We start from the raw sequence: 19,011 nt of genomic DNA, 5'->3' as shown, positions 1-19,011 counted from the left end.
AGAGGAGTTTGCTGGGGTAAAAATCAAAGTGAAAAATCCAGGAGAGTGAACACCAAAGCGTAGACTGCAAAGTCAGGACTGGAACCTCTAATCTCTCGACTCTCAGTCAACTGTGCTCACACCACGTTTTCTTCCCAATGGGAAAACCACGAAAAATTTAAAACTCTACTTCTTAGATTTCATTTTCCCTTCAAATAATACTGTATAAGATAAACTTACTATGTTGCTTAAAAGCAACAAGGTTGCTTAAATGGTTACCTATAAAGCAATTTTTTTCTACCTGAACAAACTGCTAACTTAATGGTTTGATACTGGTGGTCTAAAAATCTAACTCTATTCCAAAAAAGGTATTTTCTAAAAACCAATACTTGTCTGCACCTTCCATGAGGCAAGGATGTGCTCACTGCTGAGAATCAACCTGCAACAGATACAGAGGTTTCTTGAAGGAATGTTTCCTTCCCCAGGGGAAAAAGACACGTACTTAATCAGAGTTACCTTGGGTTCCTGCCAAGGTAGGCTATAGTGCAATGCATTACTTCACCTATTTCACACTGTTCATTTTTATGTTGCCCCCAATTTTAAAAGAGCAAGCAAGCTGTGGAAAACAGTATGGCAGTTCCTCAAATAAATTAAAAATAGATTTACTCTACAATCCCACCAACTCCACTTCTGGGTATGTATGTACGCAAAAGAACTGAAAGCAGGGTCCTGAAGAGACATTTACACACTCGCGTCCATGTTCACAGCAGGTAAAACACAGAGCAGCCCGAGTGTCCGTCATGGATAAACAAGCACGACGTAGTGCCGATACACAGGAAAACCTGCAGCCTCCAAGGAAGAGAATTCTGACACAAGTGACCTGAATGAACCTGACGACCACATGCTATCAAGCACAAAGCACAAATACTGTGCGACTCCACCTACCACAGGTGCTCAGGGAAGCCATACTCGCAGAAAGAACGGAGGCTGCCAGGGGCTGGGGGAAGAGGGAACGGGAGTTACTGCTTAGCAGGCATAGTTTCCCTTTTTGCAAGAGGAAAAAAAGCTTTGTGGATGAATGGTGGTGATGCTTGCACAACAACATGGGTGTACAGCAAGGTGACTACACACTTAAAAATAGTTAAAGTAACTTTTATGTTATGTGTATTTTACACATTTTTTTAATTGGGGGGTAGAAAAACACTGTAGCACTCTATTATGTTGCCTCTTTGTCTAGTAAATTTTTTATTGATGTAAAAAATATATTCAGAAAAGCACAGGGAGGACACAAAGCTGACAAAGTATCAATGCAGCGTAGCCATGAACACGAGCACCCAGAGGGCCTCGCTCCCTCACCTCTGTAAAGCTTCTTAAAGTGCTAATGTTAAGAGGTCCAACCCCTTTCATTGCCACTTAATGGCAACAGAAATCTTCCAGCGAGGTTCTCTGAAGACTGGCCAACTGCCATGGACCTCAGTCTTCCAATTCTGAGGGCTAGCGGTGTAACGTCCCACTGTGTACGCTGGGACACGGAGAGTGGGGGGTGCGCAGTCTAAGGCTGTGGCTTATCTTTCCAGTTCTAAAATTGGATTCCTCAGTAGTGGAAGACAGGCTGTAAAATCTGTCCCATGATTTTGCTGGCTCCCCCTAAGGGGAAAGTAGCCAATTTCAAAGTGACTTGAAAGTTGTACACTGAAATCACTCCAGTGTGCTCTTTCATTCCACACTGGGATATGCGTTTAAAGTTAGTACATGGTTAAAATGGGATTTCTGGTATCAAGTTCACGCTCTTCTCGTTGGGAAACCTGAGTGGTACAGAATGTTCTACATGAAAGTACCAGTAGGTTATGCCCCTCATAATCTCTTTACGATGCAAATCTAAACTTCTAATAATGAAACCAGAGTGTTTCTTAGGATGGAATGATTTATTTCAACAATGGAACCAGCAGGGATATTAAAGGCACAAGATTTTCTTTTGAATACTAGCTATTTTTTCTCTTTTTAAATCATTATTAAAAGTAAATACTAGACGTGTTACCTTGGCTGGCTTTCAAGTCTTCAGAGAACCTTGCTGGAAGATTTCTATCACGTTAACTGGCAAGGAAAAGGGCTAGACCTCTTACAATTAACCCTTTTAAAAGCTTTACAGTAGGAATTCCCTGGCAGTCCAGGGATTAGGACCCAGGTTCAATCCCTGGTTGAGGAACTAAGATCCCACAAGCTGCGAGGTACGGCCAAAAAAAATAAAAACATAAAAATAGTTACAGTGATGGGGAGAGGGGTCTTCAAACACCCCAATCTACTATTTCCCTTCACTAACTTTCTGATTCAAGCCACCACCATGTCTTACCTGTCCTAATACAAGAGCCAGTTACCCACCCCCCTAGCCCACTCCTGATCCTCAGGACCCAGTTCCCACGTGGCAGTCACAGGGTAACTTTATCAAAAGGTACTCCCTTGCTGTCTGAGTCCTCCGGTGGGTTCTCTTCACACCTAAGGAAGCTCTTACCCAGGCTTACAAAATCTTAAATGGCTTAGCCCCTAACTCTGGCCTCACCCTGTACCCGTTTTCCCCTTGCCCACTATGTTCCAGCCTCAATGACCTCCCGTCTACTCTCCAAATACTCAAAGGGCTCCTCTATGCCACTGGTTCCCACGGCCTGGAATGTTCACTGCCCAGATCTTCCCATGGCTGGACTCCTTCACACGTGAATCTCAATTTAAAGGTCACCTATTCAAAGAATCCTTCTCTGACCACATAATCTCAGTCTTTCCTTATCACATCACCTTTTAATCTCACAGCACTTGTCTCTGTTATTTTTATTTCTTTGTTTACTACTAGTCTTCTCTCACTAGACTGAAAATTCCTCAAAGAGACATTATGTATCTTCTTTACTCCTATATTCCAAGTACCTAAAACTGCTTCTGGCACACAGCAAGTGTACTCACTAAATATATGCTGAATAAATAAATGGAGAATCACGACCCACACTTATCAAGGATAAGTTAGGCAGAAACTAACTTCCCTGACTTCCCCAGGTTCCTGACACTAACTCTTTCAACTCTTCTCATTCGCTAATGTTTCTATTACAGTAGCTGTCAAAATTGACTACATTTCTCTGTTCACTGGTCTCTTCCCCTTCTCAACTGTAAACTTCTCAGGGTCAGGGAGCCTTTTGTGGAATCCACTTTTGTATCCACAACCCCTAGCTTGGTGTGGGATGCAAAGAAGGACCTCACAATCCTTCCCTGTATGATGTGGAGGAGGGGGAAGACAGGGACAGCTAACATGCAATCAGCGCTAAGTGCGAAGAACCCTGGATTCTCTCTTGAAATCCTTTCAACAGTTTTGGGAGACTGGCACAACTGCTTCCTCCATTCTGGAGATGACAAACACCCAGAGAGGTTATAAATAACATGTCTTAAACGACAACAATAAGGGGCAACCTAATCTACCCAATCAATCTAGTCTGCCTAACACCCCAGTTAATGCTCTTATCCACAACCCTCTATGTTAGCATGAACCATAAGCTGTTCTCAAATAAACGCACGGTTGCACTTAAATGACAAAACCAGGAGATAACACTGACAGACTGCTGTACTTTACAGAAATGTTGAAAATATTAAGAAACAGGGAAGAAAATGGGGAGGAGCACAGAGCCTTGCCACATACCAGAAACAATAAAATGACTGGTTAAAATTGGAATTCTTCCCAAACACTCAGAACATTTCTGAGTAGAAAAAATGTGTCAATTAAAAAAAAAAAAAGGTAACTGGGAAAAGAATAACTGATAAAATGGGAAAAGTTCCCAACATATGTTACTGACACAGCCCTTAACAAATGGCACAGCTGATAACTGAGACGGAGCAACAGTTAGATTTTTAAGACAGGCACTATTATACATTCATGTTCATAAAATCTCAACTGTTGGAAGCATAAAGAAACATTCCAAATCAAATGCAGCTATTTCTTAGATGATCTTGAAGCTATAAAGACAGGCAACACTCTTATCATTTATGCTACTTTCCTTCTTAGCATGAAGTAGGGTAACTTTTAAGTAATATCACAAGGAACCTCACTGCCCCACCCACTGACCAACTTTGCTGAGAAGAAACCAGCAAAGCTGATCCTGTGGAGCAGAGCTGGGGCAAAGCCAGTGAGAGCTGACCTCTCAGGCTTGAGACCTACTTCCCAAGTACAGTGTTACTGTCCATCACTACACAGGTTCAGAGGCTGATTCAGAGGGCCACCAAGTGCCAGAGAAGGTGAGCTTTTACACATTCTCTCATTTTAACTTTAAAACCTGCCTGCTACAGACAGTACGAGCTCTATTTACAAACAACAGGACTGGGGGTAAGACCAGTCTAGGTTACACAAGTCCCAAAATAGAGAAGCGAGAACTGCCCAGTTAGGCCCCCTCCACAATACAACACTGCCTCCCACAAAGGGAAGTGGTTCCAGTTTTCCTAGTCATGATGTTATCTCTTTGAAGGGAGGTGAACTGTTGCTCAACACTTAACGGAGCCAACTCTAATAGCTGACCTTTCACCCATCATCTCATCTAACCCTCCAGCAATCCTTATAAAACGGGGTCCTATCTTACAGATGAAGAAATTGACACTAAAGGAGATCAAGTAACTCAATGACACAAACTGAAGCGGAAGACCACAAATTCAACTCTGTATCTGACTCCGAAGACCAGATCTTAACTCCACCTTGTTATTGCTTTCAGTCATTCAGTCGTGTCTGACTCTTTGTGGCCCCATGGACTGTCGCCCGCCAGGCTCCTGAGTCCATGGAATTCTCCAGGTAAGAATACTGGGGTGGGTAGCCATTCCCTTCTTTAGGGGATCTTTCCAACCCAGGGAGCAAACCCAGGTCTGCTACACTGCAGGCAGATTCTTCACCATCTGAGCCACCAGGGAAGCCCACCACTCCACATTACAGGGCTTCAGTTAAGGTACAGACAGTGCATTACAGCGACTGGTCATGCTCATGGATTAAAAATAGTTTATACAAAGGACTTCCCACAACTCTTATAGTCATGTTACGATGCCGTTTCCCTTTCCCAAGACCTATAAGCAACTCTTGAGAGTTTCTAAAACAAAGAACAGTGCACAAAAATCCACGTACAGATGAGAAGAACAACAGTCTTAAATGTAGTTAGTCAGGGAAATCCTGACAAGTCCAGGGTATATAAACTGTCATACCTACAATGAACCAAAATATGTAAATTATGCAAAGACTTCCTTCCAGAAATCATCTGCCCTACAATACCACATGTTGTGATTAGTCGCTCAGTCATGTCCAACTCTGTGCGACCCCATGGACTGTAGCCGGCCAGGCTCCTCTGTCCATGGGGATTCTCCAGACCAGAATACTGCAGTGGGTTGCTACGCCCTCCTCCAGGGGATCTTCCCAACCCAGGGATCAAACCCAGGTCTCTCGCACTGCAGACGGATTATTTTACCACATAACCATACTCGTGTTCCAACTATATCAGAAATAAAATCTTTCCAGGTATATCTGGATATCTGGCCTGTAGAGTCAGTGTTTCAGGCAAAATCAAAACCCCTACACTTCAGAAAAGAGCTGTCTAAGCAACCATTACTCAGGGCCCCATCTCATCCTGCATAACACCCTCTACAACACAAGTTTCTTGGGGGGACAGGGGAGGGTTAGAATGCTGCAGATGGAGAAACCAAGAAGTGGTTAATTATCTTTCTCAATATCACAATCAGAAATTTAGAAATAAAACTTGTATCTATAACTTTTCCCAGGATCACTGAATTCCACTAAACCACAAGGTCTTCTTTCGATCACCAATTAAAAAAAAAAAAAAGAAAAGAAATGAGGAAAAAGAAAAAAGAAAGATATAGAATATATAACTATCTGCAGACCTCACAGCAACTAAACACTCATTTCAAATGGAAACAAAAATAGTTTTTATTCTTAAATTGATTTGTAGAAGTTTCTATTAGACATTTCAGAAAGATTCAGAATTTTATGTATTAATTCTCTTAAAACCAAAACTGAAAAGTCTCAAACTTCAGAGTGTATCCATAACAGCAACTGGATGACTAAATACATGTAAGGATTCTGAAGTTTCAAGTTATCAAGGAGTCATTCAATCTAACACCTGCTTATCTAGTTTCCAAAGTCTGTGGGTATTAACCAACAAAGCAAAGACACCAGCAACCTGTTCCCTCCATCAAAGTTTATCATCAAACCGTCTGCAACCTTGCTGCTGCTGTTCATTCACCAAGTTGTGTCTGACTCTGCCACCCCCTAGACCACAGCATACCAGGCTCCTCTCTCCTCCATTATCTCCCAGAGTTTGCTCACATTCAAGTCCACTAAGTCAGTGATGCAACCGAGCCTCTATTTAAACACTGGTTGAGAGAAATGACATCTGGATGAGATCTACACAATGTGCTGTATCTACAATTAATCTACAATGTTTTAAAACACACTGTATTTTAAACAGGCAAACAGTGCTGTGATGACTGGCTATGCATATAAAAAAAAAAAATTAGATCGCTGACTTATACACACAAAAAAATTCTTTTCAGGCAAGATCAAGACCTAAATATAAAAAACCAAACTTCCAAAGCTTTTAGAAAGAAATCCGGAGAACTTAATGCCCTGGGAGTACAAAACAGATTTCTTAGATAAAGCACCAAGAATACAGATCAACAAGGAAAATGATGATAGATCTGATAATCATTTCCATTCACCAAAACAAACCACATAAAAAGTTGACAGATAAGCCACACAAACTAGATGATATCTGCAGGTCACTTCACAGACATAAACAGGATATACAATAAACTACTAAAAGCAATTTTAAAAGTCAACCCAATTAGGGGTAGGGCAGATGGACAGGGACAGACTCAGCCAAGAAATGGAAATCTGAATGGTCACTCAACATTTCAACATGCTCAACCTCACAAACAATCAAGAAAAAATTAAAGGTAATATCATTTCACACTCATCTGACTTGTAAACAAGTAAACAGGTGAAAAATCTAACAATGCCATGGATCTATAAGGATTTAGTTAGATACAGCAAATTCTCTTTCTCATGCTAAAAAAAGGCAAGGGACACAATTCTGGAGAACAATTTGGCAATGTCTGATAGAATTTTAAATTCTCATAATCTCCAAAATCTCAAACCAGGTAAATACCACCTCTGGGTAATTTACACCAGAGAACTTCATTTCAAATCTAGTAACCATACACCATACACACAAACACATACACACACACACACACACACACACCCCCCACCCAATCAAAAGACATTTTATCCTTATTGCCTGCAAAACTACCTGATACTTCTCTAACCTATTTTAATTCCTAAAGTGATTTCATAACCAATTTATGGCTCCCAACCTGTAGTTTGAAAAACCTGCCAATGATTTTACATACGTGCACAAAGATTTCTAACCAGCAATGTTCACTATAGCACTGTTTTTAAAACAGGAAAAGTGGAAACAACCTAAATACCTTATCAACATGAAAAATAAATTTAAACTGGTCGCATTCATATAATACAATAATATAGCTATAAGAAGATAAAAGTGATGACTAATTAGGATGAACCATATGAAAGTGCCATTTCTGTAGGTCAAAATGGGTTTTAAAAAATCAGCATTTTCAAGTCTAAAAAACAGGTTTCATAAAAAACAAGTTACAGAATATGTAGAATATTGTTTCATATAAAGTTTGAAAAAGCCCAAGACATAATATTGATTTGTTTATGAATATACTCCAATGTAGTAATTACATAAAAACAGGCATTAGAAGTGATCAACACTAAATTCAAGATAATAGCAATACTTCTGCAAAGTGAAATGTAACCTAAGAAGGTGCTTCACCTATATGTGGGAAAATGTTAAGATTTTGAGAGAAATGACATGTATGGTGGGTATGTGAGTGTTAATTATATTGGTCTCAGGATTTTCCCATATGTTTGAAATATATTAATGAAAAAAATTTTTATTAGCCAAATAAAATACACATGTGCAACCTAAATTCAAACCAACTGCCCTATACAAAACTTCTTTCATTTGTTTGAAATGTTAATGCATCATCCTTCCCCTTTTCTAAACTCAGGCTTCTAGCCAAAAAAAAAGGCTTTATGTAATACCCAATTTCCTTAAAATCTGTCAAGGGAAGATTTATCCCTAGAAAACTGGTCTAGTTCCTTCTTCCAGTTCAGTGCTACGTATTTTACCATATTTTCATTTTTATCTCGGCTGCCAAGAAAATTCAAATCCAAATTTTATTCTTAGTCATTGAATTAAGCTGCCACTTGGAAAAAGAATATATGCTTCCTCCTTTACCTTATTTATATATATGTATATATTATACATATATTTTTCATTATAGGAGACTGGGATGCAAAAGTAGGAAGTCAAGAAACACCTGGAGTAACAGGCAAATTTGGCCTTAGAATGCAGAATGAAGCAGGGCAAAGGTTAATAGAGTTTTGCCAAGAGAACGCACTGGTCATAGCAAACACCCTCTTCCAACAACACAAGAGAAAACTCTACACATGGACATCACCAGATGGTCAACACCAAAATCAGATTGATTATATTCTTTGCAGCCAAAGATGGAGAAACTCTATATAGTCAGCAAAAACAAGACCAGGAGCTGACTGTGGCTCAGATCATGAACTCCTTATTGCCAAATTCAGACTTACATTGAAGAAAGTAGGGAAAACCACTAGACCATTCAGGTATGACCTAAATCAAATCCCTTATGATTATACAGTGGAAGTGAGAAATAGATTTAAGGGACTAGATATAATACATAGAGTGCCTGATGAACTATGGAATGAGGTTCCTGACATTGTACAGGAGACAAGGATCAAGACCATCCCCATGGAAAAGAAATGCAAAAAAGCAAAGTGGCTGTCTGGGGAGGCCTTACAAATAGCTGTGAAAAGAAGAGAAGCGAAAAGCAAAGGAGAAAAGGAAAGATATAAGCATCTGAATGCAGAGTTCCAAAGAATAGCAAGGAGAGATAAGAAAGCCTTCCTCAGTGATCACTGCAAAGAAATAGAGGAAAACAACAGAATGGGAAAGACTAGAGATCTCATCAAGAAAATTAGAGATATCAAGGGAACATTTCATGCAAAATGGGGCTCGATAAAGCAATTTGGACCTAACTTAAGTAGAAAATATTAAGAAGAGGTGGCAAGAATACACAGAAGAACTGTACAAAAAAGCTCTTCATGACCAAGATAATCACGATGGTGTGATCACTCACCTAGAGCCAGACATCCTGGAATGTGAAGTCAAGTGGGCCTTGGCCTTAGAAAGCATCACTACGAACAAAGCTAGTGGAGGTGATGGAATTCCAGATGAGCTATTTCAAATCCTGAAAGATGATGCTATGAAAGTGCTGCACTCAATATGCCAGCAAGTTTGGAAAACTCAGCAGTGGCCACAGGACTGGAAAAGGTCAGTTTTCATTCCAATTCCAAAGAAAAGCAATGCCAAAGAATGCTCAAACTACCGCACAATTGCACTCATCTCACATGCTAGTAAAGTAATGCTCAAAATTCTCCAAGCCGGGCTTCAGCACTATGAGAACTGTGAAATTCCAGATGTTCAAGCTGGTTTTAGAAAAGGCAGAGGAACCAGAGATCAAATTGCCAACATCCGCTGGATCATGGAAAAAGCAAGAGACTTCCAGAAAAACATCTATTTCTGCTTTATTGACTACACCAAAGCCTTTGACTGTGTGGATCACAATAAACTGTGGAAAATTCTGAGAGAGATGGGAATACCAGACCACCTGACCCGCCTCCTGAGAAACCTATGCAACAGTTAGAACTGGACATGGAACAACAGACTGGTTCCAAATAGGAAAAGGAGTACGTCAAGGCTGTATATTGTCACCCTGCTTATTTAACTTCTATGCAGAGTACATCATGAGAAAAGCTGGGCTGGAAGAAACACAAGCTGGAATCAAGATTGCTGGGAGAAATATCAATAACCTCAGATATGCAGATGACACCACCCTTATGGGAGAAAGTGAAGAGGACCTAAAAAGCCTCTTGATGAAAGTGAAAGAGGAGAGTGAAAAAGTTAGCTTAAAGCTCAATGTTCAGAAAACGAAGATCATGGTATCTGGTCCCATCACTTAATGGGAAATAGATGGGGAAACAGTGGAAACAGTGTCAGACTTTATTTTGGGGGGCTCCCAAATCACTGCAGATGGTGACTGCAGCCATGAAATTAAAAGACGCTTACTTCTTGGAAGGAAAGTTATGACCAACCTAGATAGCATATTGAAAAGCAGAGGCATTACTTGGCCAACAAAGGTCCATTTGGTCAGGGCTATGGTTTCCCCAGTGGTCATGTATGGATGTGACAGTTGGACTGTGAAGAATGCTGAGCACCAAAGACTTGATGCTTTTGAACTGTGGTGTTGGAGAAGACTCTTGAGAGTCCCTTGGACTGCAAGGAGATACAATCAGTCCATTCTAAAGAGAATCAGTCCTGGGTGTTCACTGGAAAGACTGACGCTAAAGCTGAAACTCCTATACTTTGGCCACCTCATGCCAAGAGTTGACTCATTGGAAAAGTCTCTGATGCTGGGAGGTATCGGGGGCAGGAGGAGAAGGGGACGACAGAGGATGAGATGGCTGGATGGCATCACCGACTTGATGGACATGAGTCTGGGTGAACTCTGGGAGTTGGTGATGGACAGGGAGGCCTGGCGTGCTGCAATTCATGGGGTCGCAAAGAGTTGGACATGACTGAGCAACTGAACTGAACTGAAAGATATTCTGGCAGCTTCCCAACTTCAGCTAGCCTTTGCCTTCTGTCTGGACACTTACGAGGTCTACCGAAGGCAAGATACCATTTAGGTGGTGCACACGCCCTGTACCACATGGCATACTCCAAACCAGGGGTTACATGAAACAACCCCCCTAATTAATCTAGTCCTTTAACTTCCAAAACTGAGTATGTCTGTACTTACTAAATAGGTTTGGTTAATTATTTCCTTACAAACAGGTCCTAGGATATTAACCAGTCTTATTTACCTCATTTTAGAAATAAAGGATGATATAGATAATATACACCAAGATGACCAATTCATGCTGTAATTTTTCAAGTTTACATTACACAAAGACTTTGAAAAGGTCATTTTTTAACAAAATTAAAGCACTTCACTCAGCAGTAGCCCAAAAGAACACAATCTAATTTAGGTTTTAAAAAGAACATAACATTTACCCACCACTAGACTCTGATGCTGGGAGGGACTGGGGGCAGGAAGAAAAGGGGACGACAGAGGATGAGATGGCTGGATGGCATCACTGACTCGACGGACATGAGTCTGAGTGAACTCTGGGAGTTGGTGATAGACAAGGAGGCCTGGCGTGCTGCGATTCATGGGGTCGCAAAGGGTCGGACACGACTGAGCGACTGAACTGAACTGAACTGAACTGAACTGAACTGAGGACTGCAACAGACACCTATCCTCAACAAGTATATTGTCTACTGGGCAGTCACCCAGATTCTTTTAGCAGGGTTGGCAAAATTACACTGCCTTTCAGGGCTAGACAGGGAATCTAAACAGGTGAGCCACTCTATCTAAGGGAGAACATACTAGAAAGAACTACTACAGAAAGCTTGGTCTTGCCTAAAGTAACTCTAAACCAACTTCAAACAAAATATATCTCCCAGTGAGAGAGACAGGCTACACTGCAAGATATGTTTAACTGCCAATCAGATAAAGATTGAAAAAAAAGTTCAAAATGGTATAAAGAATCTAGACCTCAGCCACAGTTCTGACAAGAGTTTACACTGCTGTGACCTTTCTGGGTAGCAGTCTAGTAATATACATCAAAAGAAAAAATATGCATTTCCTTCAACCCAGTAACTAGACTCCGAAAGTCACCCTAGGGACTTCCCTAGGGGTCCAGTGGCTAAGACTCCATGATCCCAATGCAGGGGGCCCGGGTTTGATCCCTAGTCAGGGAACTAGATCCCACATGCCACAACTAAGAGTTCACATGCTACAATTAAGACCCGGCAGAGTCAAATAAATACTGAAGAAAAAAAGAAGAAAGCTACAGAAAGTTGCCCTAAAGAGCCAACAGCATGTGACATTGTACATACAATGCATACATATTAAATTTAAACACTAGACAATCAATTTAAACAATCTAAATACCCAGCAATAGGAAAAACTATTTAATTATGGTGCACACATTCAATAAAATACCAAGAAACTAAAGGATGGAGACCCAGAAGCCATCGTGGACCTTGGTTTTTGAGCACACTGCACGTGTTCAGTCGCTAAGTCATGTCCAACTCTTGCGACCCCATGGACTGCAGCCCACCAAGCTCCTCTGTCCATGGAATTTCCCAGACAATACTGGAGTGGGCTGTCATTTCCTCTTCTGGGGGTTCTTCCCGACTCAGGGATCGAACCCATGTCTCCTGCATTGGCAGGCAGATTTCTTTTTTTTTTTTTCAAATCACTAAGCCACCTGGGAAGCCCCTTAAACATATTACTATGACCAAGATGCTGCCATCAGTCAACTTCCCAGTGCTACTCTGGTCACACCTGGAAGAAACACTTCAAGACCCAGCCTGAGAAGGGCTGGCTGCTATTAGTGGTGTGGGTCTTCTGAGAAACGCTCAAAGAAAGTCAGTCTACAGTCAACCTGTCAAGCAGAAATAAACACAAGCTGCCCAGCAACCTATGGCAGTTACAGGATTAATAAAGCAGACCCTCTGGTCTACACTGAGAAGCTTACACAGCAGAATATTCACTGCAAATCCAATGTGGGAGATTTTCAAATTGCAACCAAATAAATCTGGAGAAAGGAATGGCAACCCACTCCAGTATTCTTGCCTGGAGAACTCCATGGACAAAGGAGCCTGGTGAGCTACAGTCCATGGGGTCACAAACAGTCGGACATGACTCACGACTGAGTGACTAATCCACAAACCCAGCAAAGAACTGGCAACGCTGGTGATGTTTATGGCACAGACTGGTCACTGCCACCCAGAACATCTAGACAACTTTCCTCAAGAACCAAGACCTTCTCTCCTACGCTGTCCTGAATGCAGACCTCCCAATAACACTGCAAAGTTCTGACCTCACCAAGAACCTCATCAATCCATCAAGGCTGCCAGAGTTCTTTTTTGAACCTCTATGTTGCCATGTAAGCTTCTAAGACTTTGTACACTCATTTTGTGACTGATGAGAAAAAAGGTGCAAAAAACAAGAATAAAGTGAATATGTATTGCAGAATTGCACATACGCACGTTAAGAGACAGCAGCACAACTGCAGCCAAGATATCTCTGGAAGTGATGACTAAATTACAGAAGAAACAAGTGAAATGATGCCAAGACCATCAGTCAGTGTTATCACAACTGTATGCTTCTCTAAGGTCACCGAAGTATGAGTCGCTGCCCTGACATTCTTCCAAGGGCAAGATGAACAAGAACAACAGGGCAAGGACTTAGAGTGCTAATGCTGCATGCCTTGGGGGAGAGGCTCCGAACACAGGACAAGAATGTTACCAAAGCACCTCAAAACCAGAAGAAAAAAGTTACAAGTGTTAACTTCTCAATGATCCATTCAGTTCATGCGCCCCAAGGATTTGCAGAAAAACCACTAAAGCAGCTGAAGAGTTACAAGGAAACTTCTGAAGTGAAGATACTGCTCATGAACTTCATCTCCAGACTGGCAAGAATTCACAAGCTCTTTCTGTCCCATTGTGCACAGGTTTCTGCAGCAGCGCCAAGAGGAGGAACCAGACCCTTCTGTTTGCATTACCTCCTTCTCTGCACCTGGTAGTCCCAGAGACCACTGAGGTGCTGCTCAGGACCACGCCACCCATTCTGTCATGACAAGAACTCTGGGGAACTCATGACAGGAGGAAGCAATGCCCTGAGAGAGGTAACAGCTCAATGACTGAAAACCTTCCTGAAGACTTGGCCCAGTATAAAATACACTCTTGACCTCTCCTAGAACTCTGATTCAGTTCTTCCGAAAACTGAATCCTCAGATATCACAGAAGGAACTCCAGGGTAAGCCTACAGAGGTCTCAATAAAATCAAGGGTGCAAGAATATGGAGACTTAGATGCTAAAGATTACATTCCAGGAACTGAACTTCTGAAAGCTGAGGAACAGAACGCTGAAAACCATCCGGATAGGTGGTTCCCCTATCAGGCTCAGTGAGGAGGAAGCTGATGTAAATGGGGGCTGTGCACCACTCCCTTGATGAAGAACAGCTAGAAATCTCCAAGAAACTGAACAAGCTTCATGGAAGAGCCAGAATGTCCAGTCCAAAAGTAAGTGCTTCTTCAGAGAAGAGCAGCTGGTGCTACAGGATAAATTTCTGAAAAACGGAAAAAGCAGTAACTTCCAAGCAAATTTTCCATTCCAGGGAAAATGCTAAACTTGTGTTATTAATCTGAATACTAGTAAATTAAGATGGTTCATTTGCATTTAAAAGTCCAGAAGCACTATTTTTTGAAAATCACTCCCAAAAAAGTACACTTGCTGAACAATGACTGGTTTGATCCCACTTTAAAAACTCCACAATACAAAAATGAATCCTAATATGCAGATTTTAATTAACAATGAAGCAACACTGGTTTATCAATTATAATATAGTATGTTAATGCAAGATGTTATTAATAAGGAAAAATGGAGTGTGGGTGATATGAGAACTTTCTCTACTAGCCACACAATTTCTATAAATCTAAAACTGCTCTAATGAAGTCTATTAATTTTTGTAAAACCTGCATGTGTTAGATGGATTTGCAAATAAACATTTGCATATGCAAAGAGAGAGGGAAAGCTCTATATCAAACTTGTTAGCAGTCGTTTCCTACAGAGAGTGAGGAGCACAAGGAAGAATTTTTACATTATGTATCTCTCAACTGTCTAAAAACTTACTACAGTGACCAAGTAGCACATTGAGGGCCTGGGCGCTGAAACCAGACTGTGTGCGCTCAGTCGCTCAGTCGAGTCCGACTCTATGTGACCCCATGGACTGCAGCCCGCCAGGCTCCTCTGTCCATGGGGATTTTCCAGGGAATTCTACTGGAGTGGGTTGCCAGGCCCTCCTCCAGGGGACACTCCCAACCCAGGGATCGAACTCAGGTCTTCTGTATTGCAGGCGGATTCTTTACTGACTGAGCCACCAGGAAACCAGACTGCATGGACTCAAACCCCAGCTCCATCATTAACTAGCTGACCAATTCAGGCAGCTAATCTCTCACTGCCTCCAGTCCCCTCACGTGCAAGTAGCGACAATAGTTTGTGTACCTGTACTGAGCTGCTGCAGGCATTAAATGACTCACTACCTGTATCATGTAGACTGGAAAACTATCTGGTCCATAGTAAGTGTTCAATAAATAGTGTCCACCGCCAATAAGCATCTATTGTGTTCAATAAATAGTGTCCACCACCAATAAGCATCTATTATGCCTCATTTTTTAAAAAAATCTTGATTGGTAAGACAAACAAGGAAAACTTGGTTCATCAAGCCCCTTCTAGTGAAATCTTCAATACAGAAAAATACAATGTATTCAATTGCCAAATGAGTATTTAACAGACTGCAAACCAATATTTGGCAACATAAGCCCATTTACATAGAAATAATCACTAATAGATTCTACAAGGATAATCATAAAAACAAACCCATGATTTGTGTTGTGATTTTTGCTGTGATCCTATTTACTTTTTCCTTTACATTTTTCTGACTCATTTTAACTTTCTACATTGAATATGTGTTGTTTTTAATAGAGTAAAGGAGTTGGCAAACATTTTCTTTCGAAGGCCAGATAGTAAATATGTTTACCGTTTACAGGCCATAAAGGTCTCTGTCCTAACTACTCAAATTGCACCACAAAAGCAACAGACAAAACCTAAATGAGAGCATATGGCTATGTCCCATTGAAAATTTAACTTACAAAAACAGGCAGCGGGTAGGACACTGCCCACAAGCTGTCAAGTTTGCTCACCCCTGAAATAAAGAGGGAAACAAAACTGTGCTCATTTTGGAAAACAAAAAGAAAGCGCATCTGCTAAACTGACACTATTGATTAGGGGGAAGGGACTTGTTCATTTATTAATATACACAAGAGTAGGGGCAAAAAAATCAACTTTTTTATTTAGGCTCTGGGAATCTTCCTCTCATCCTTAGTGCCCCAGTAAGAGAAAGCTTGCTAAGGAGCCTGAAGTCTGAATGGGAACACATACTAGTAGCTAGGCAATTACAAACACAGGCAAAAAGAAATACCTTTCGTATTTAAATCGATTTGAAATTTCTTCAAATGTCATAATAATTCACCACCAGTGGCTGCCACCACAGGGCCTGAAGTCCCAACTAACTGATGAAAGGATTTTGGTTTTGGATCAGGACAGTCAGCACGGAAAAATTTATGAGAGATGAAAACATCTATGGACAACTACCAGCACTAGAAGTGAAAATTCTGAGATAAACATGAGGAGTGAAAAGAATCAGGAATGAACCATCTATGAAAGTCTAACAGAATTACAGTCAGAGGGTGGTAAGACGAGACACGCAAGTGGCCTTTGGTAGGACACTTCAGACTTCAAAAAGTTTCTGATCTCCGCCCCAAAAATAAAGCTTTGGGTTGGAAGAAACTATTCTCAACATTTCACTTGGCAAGCAAATTGAAATGTTATGACAGATTTCTCAGAGTTTTAAAAGGTTTCTTTGGAGGATGGACGAAGGGCTGCTTTGGGAGGAGATGCGAGGGGAACAACCCAGGGCTGAGGAGTCCAGAGTCTAAACATAAAGACGTTAGCAGACCCCTCTGCTTAAAAAACACGCTGACCCTGCACCACAGTCCGCGTGCCGGGTACGAACGCGGCGGGACCCGTGCACCTTTCTACCCGGCGACCGCGCCAAATTGTCAAGCCCCAGCGGCGAACGAAAACAAGGTCCAGAGCCAGGGGCGCCCACAGCGAGCTCCGGCACAGACGCCCAGGCCCGCCGGAGCCGGTGAGCAGCCGCCTCGAGGGGCGACATCGACACACCGGGCCCAGGACCCGGTCCGGCCAAGCCGCCTGCGCGCGGGCAAACGCCGGTGAGGGGTCTCCCCGCAGCAAAAGCCGGATCGGGGCCCAAGCGGAGCCCACCTCGGAGTGCGGCCAGCGGAAACCCGGAAGGGTGACCCGGGGCCCAGCGAACCCGGGGCTGGGAAGGGAACTGGACCGAAGGAAACCGGGGACCCAGGGCCGGGGGAGCCGTGGCTGAAGGGAACTCGGAGCGGCGGGACTCAGGACTGAGGAGATCCGAGGCTGGGGGAACCAGACTGCAGGGAGCGGAGGCTGAGAAGATCCCGGGGCTGAGAGGATCCCGGCGGAGGGGGCCGGGGACTGAGGGCGCCGGCCCGGGGGTTGGAGCAAAGAACCGACTAGCGCGCTCCTCGCCCGCCGCGCTGCCGGGACACCTGCCCTCAGCCCTCGCCCCTGCCAGTCCAGCCTCCCTCCCTAGTACCGCACTCCCATTCGAGAACCTCACCAGAGCTCGCCGCCGCCTCGCCGCACGTCTCGAGCTCCTCGGAACCGCGGCTGCTGGGAGCCCAGAGGAGCGGAGGTGGCGCCCGCTGCCGCCGCCGCCGCCGCCGCGACCCAGCGTCCGGGAGGCTCCTACAGCTGCCGCCGCCGTGACGCTAATCACACGAGGCGGCCCTAGCCAATGAGAAGGCGCCTCGTGCGCAGCCGCACTGGTCGAAGCCGGAAGCGCCCCTTGGCCGCTCCCGGACCTGGAGCAGCTTGGGTGGGTCGGGAATCTAGAGGGAGGCGCCGAGCACCCGGGGACACGGAAGTCCCTTAGCTGCCCTCCCACCGGAAACGGGAGCATGTGCAGCGGAAGAGGCGTGGCCGCCGCTCTGGACGCTTCCCGGTTTCTATGGATACGGCCCGCAAGCCGCGGGCGGAACCGAAACGAGGGATTGCTAGACACAGTCGGAGGCGGCTTCAGACCTAAAAGTGAAGCGTCTTGCGACAAGACAACAGCGATTGCTTTTTATTACCTCACGGAGGCACTACCATTTGTGCCTCACGACTTCCAGAAAACGAATGTGAGCCCGCTCCTCTTAAAAGTATAAAATTCAGAGCGATTCTAAAAATGTTTCAGTGTAATAGCAGGTCAGAAACTAATTCATCAATACCGTGTCCATTTGCCCAAAACGATTTATTTTCTACTTGTTGCAACTGAGCTTTAACTTCTTTAAACCCAAAATCTGCTTACATACTTATCCAATACGAAACAAAGTGTAGAAGTTGGCCTGTGTAGAACATGTTTTCTTCACATTCCGTGGTCTGAAGAGGTTATTGCCTTAACTGTCAAAAATCTTGGTATACTAATTAAAGGAAAGCCATAAGCTTTCAAGGACGCCCATGCCCCAGGCTTGTCCATCCTGAAACTGAGTGGCACCTTGTGAGGCTCCCAGGCATGGAGGCCTCGTTTTTATGTCCCCCATTTCTTGTAAGCAAGACTCTACCCTCCACGTCCTTCTGGAGTTCCAAAGGGCAGATTTGAACAGTTGCTAATCAAGGGAGGAGACGCCAAGAAACCACCTGAGGCAAGATTAAAGGGACCAGAGGAGCTTAGCTAGATTAGGAGACCACGTGAGACCCTGCAGGGCTTCCCTCCTAGCTCAATCGGCAAAGAATCTGCTTGCAATGCTCGAGACCCAGGTTTGATTCCTGGGTCAGGAAGATCCCCTGGAGAAGGAAAGGGCAACCCACTCCAGTATTCTTGCCTGGAGAATCCCATGGACAGAGGAGCCTGGCAGGCTATACAGTCCATGGGGTTGCAAGAGTCTGACACACTTCACCACCACCACTATGAGATCCTGTACACACCCTAATCTTGTCAACAACCCCCACCCTTGGGAAATATTGCTGTATAAATGCATGCATGCTTAGTCATATCTGACTCTTTGCGGCCCCCTTGACTGTACCCTGCCAGGCTCTTCTAAAACTCCTTATCAAATCCTCCTGG

General features: G+C 43.3%; 1 protein-coding gene and 1 pseudogene across 1 annotated transcript in view; one reads left to right on the top strand and one right to left on the bottom strand.

Moving 5' to 3' along the window:
- ADIPOR2 (adiponectin receptor 2) overlaps positions 1–17,644 on the bottom strand; it is a 40,005-nt gene extending 22,361 nt beyond the window's left edge. Inside the window, exon 1 of the mRNA XM_068970447.1 lies at positions 17,524–17,644. The gene's annotated coding sequence lies outside the window, so the exon portion shown is untranslated. The remainder of the gene's footprint in view (positions 1–17,523) is intronic.
- Positions 1,083–17,697, top strand: LOC138078791 (protein SDA1 homolog; annotated as a pseudogene).
- The last annotated feature ends 1,314 nt before the right edge of the window (positions 17,698–19,011 follow it).

This window comes from Capricornis sumatraensis, chromosome 4, assembly GCF_032405125.1.
Source record: "Capricornis sumatraensis isolate serow.1 chromosome 4, serow.2, whole genome shotgun sequence".
Classification (NCBI taxonomy): Eukaryota; Metazoa; Chordata; class Mammalia; order Artiodactyla; family Bovidae; genus Capricornis; species Capricornis sumatraensis.
The sequence above is the reverse complement of the archived record's forward strand: the minus strand, read 5'-3'. Positions and strand labels throughout refer to the sequence as shown.